The sequence below is a fragment of the Arachis ipaensis genome, chromosome B3 (assembly GCF_059453495.1).
Source record: "Arachis ipaensis isolate K30076 ecotype BB chromosome B3, ASM5945349v1, whole genome shotgun sequence".
In the NCBI taxonomy this organism is placed as follows: Eukaryota; Viridiplantae; Streptophyta; class Magnoliopsida; order Fabales; family Fabaceae; genus Arachis; species Arachis ipaensis.
In genome coordinates, this window is record NC_142438.1 from 30,661,483 (window position 1) to 30,664,064 (window position 2,582).

Sequence of the window (2,582 nt, forward strand, 5' to 3'; positions counted from 1 at the left end):
AAGTTTTGATTAATTGAATTTGAAATAAATTAGGATTATTATCCAATTTTACAATTATTGGATTATTTTCTATATTTAAACTATAAAGTTGATAATTATGAAATAATAAAAATTTTATATGATTTGGACAAAATAATTAATATTTAAAATATTAATATTGCTGCTTTGGAAAATAGAAAAATTAATTATATTATTTCTAATTTTTAGAATTGAACATTTTATTGAAAATAATTTGTAAAATTGATGAACAAATAGTATTTTTATACATTATTATTGTTGGAGTAAAATTTATTCCTAATTACTATATTATCCCCACTTTTATTTGAAATTACAAAACTACTCCTGGACCTATTTTTACTCAAAACCCTAATCCACCCTCACTCATCTCCCAGCCGCAGCCCTTCCCCAAACTTAAACGCCCTCAGCAAACTTTCAAGCTTGAAACACACACAGCAGCACCAAACTCAATAAACAGAAAGGGTAGAGAGGAGAGGGATTCATAGGAAGAAGGGGAGGGGAGAGTGAGGACGGCGCCGACGGGCGTCATTGCCGCTGCGCTGTCGTGTCGCGCAGAGAAGAGAGAGGTGCGAGCCGAGGAAGGAGAAGGAGGAGAAGGCCGTGCTGTTGCCGCCGTCCATGTGCCGCCGCCGTTCGGTTCGTCCACGAGCTGCTGTCAGAACCGCGCGAGGAGGAGCGTCGCCGTCCTGTGGAGCCGTGTCGTCGCCGTTCAGCCCACTGCCAGAGCAGAGACGCACGAGGGAGGAAGCCGTCGCGAGGAGAAGCGTCACGTCATTGCCGCTGTCCGGGCCGTCTTCGTCGTTGCCGATTCCCTTCATCGCCGCCGTCGTTGATGAGCCCAGTCGCCGCCGATCTGGTCTGAGGGTGAGGGAACGCGAACAAAAGGGAAGACGGGGAGCCACCGCCGCTGCTGGCTGAACCCCCCCAGTGCTCCATATCGCCTCTGCCGTCTGGAACCGGCTTCGCCATAGCTGAAAGGCTGGGCTTGGAAGGTGCTTCCGTCGTCATCTCTTCTCGCAAGCAGGTCTTTTTCCCTTTCTCTTCCTCTTTACTTCCAATTAATTATATTCATTATTCAATTTCCTTGTTTCTACAGCAAAATGTTGACGAGGCTGCAGAGAAACTTAGGGCTAAAGGAATTGAAGTTTTGGCCCTTGTTTGCCATGTCTCCAATGATCAACAGAGAAAGAATTTGATTCAAAAAACCGCACAGGTCACCATTTTCTATTCATTTTTATCGAAAGCATTATCCTTTATTAAAATTTGTTTGAGTGCTGTTGAATATGCTGTTGAACATTACATAAGTGTGGAAATATAGATGTGATTGTGTCAAACGCAGCTGCAAATCCTTCTGTTGACCATATTTTGCAAACCAAAAACTCTGTTCTTGACAAGCTTTAGGAGATTAATGTTAAGGCCTCTATACTTCTTCTCAAGGTAAATTAGTTCAAGCTGTCAAGTGTTTGTTGTTATGAGTTAATATTCTAATTGATGTGTTAACAACATTTATGTTCTTGCAGGATGCAGCTCCTCACTTGCACAAAGGTTCATCTATGGTTATTATTTCCTCCATTGCCGGCTTCAATCCTCCTGCTTCTATGTCTATGTATGGAGTGACCAAAACAGCCCTTTTTGGACTTACCAAAGTAGGTACTTCACTTGCCCTACAAAGTGTTCTTTGAACATCTAACAAAACTGCATATATCTTCTTGTTTTTAAGTGATAATTATTCGTAATATGCTGCATAGGCCTTGGCTGCTGAGATGGCCCCAAACACTCGTGTAAACTATATTGCTTCTGGTTTTGTGCCAACTAATTTTGCCTTGTTTATTACCAGTTATCAATCATTATCTTATTGCTCCCAATTTTGGTTCTTTAATTTCCATCATTATCTTATTGCCTTCAAGCTGTCATGTACTCAAATTTATGAGGAATCTGCAAAAAATCTTAATTATGTTAAATTAAAATACCTTTTAAGGGCCAAGGTTAGGCACTGTATATAGAGAATTTGATGGGGGAATATGTCACCAGCTTTAATGAAGTGACACAATTTTGATTGAGATAGGGACTAAGAAAGCTTTGAAGCAAATGTTGCATAATAATATTTTCTTACTTTATTAATGACCTATTGATTATTGATTATATATATTAGCTTTTTGTCATGGCTCCTTCAGGAATTATTGATTATTGAACCACTGTAATTTGGTATTTAACTTTGTGCAGGATAATTTTGGTAGACTGCACGATAGGAGCAAAGAAACACCCAAAGTAATGAAGCAACTTGGTTGCCATCAACAGTTCATGGATCAGTTCTAATTTGAAACTTGTACAAAATGAGACCTTGCTTTCTGATTGGAAGCAGTAACAAGAGCGTGATGTCGAGATTATGAAAGCTCAGTCTAATGTTGTCAATATCCGCACGGTGAGCCTTCCAACATCTTTTGTCCTTTATTTAATATGCCTTTATTTATTTATTTTGTTTTGTTTTGCTATTCTCTTTTTCTTGATTGAATTTGTTCAGTGACTAGTATGTTGATTGTCGTTGTACACTAGATGCTCTGGCT

General features: G+C 39.4%; 1 pseudogene; it reads left to right on the plus strand.

The window, feature by feature from the left end:
* The first annotated feature begins 636 nt into the window (after positions 1-636).
* Positions 637-2,334, plus strand: LOC110268347 (tropinone reductase-like 3; annotated as a pseudogene).
* The last annotated feature ends 248 nt before the right edge of the window (positions 2,335-2,582 follow it).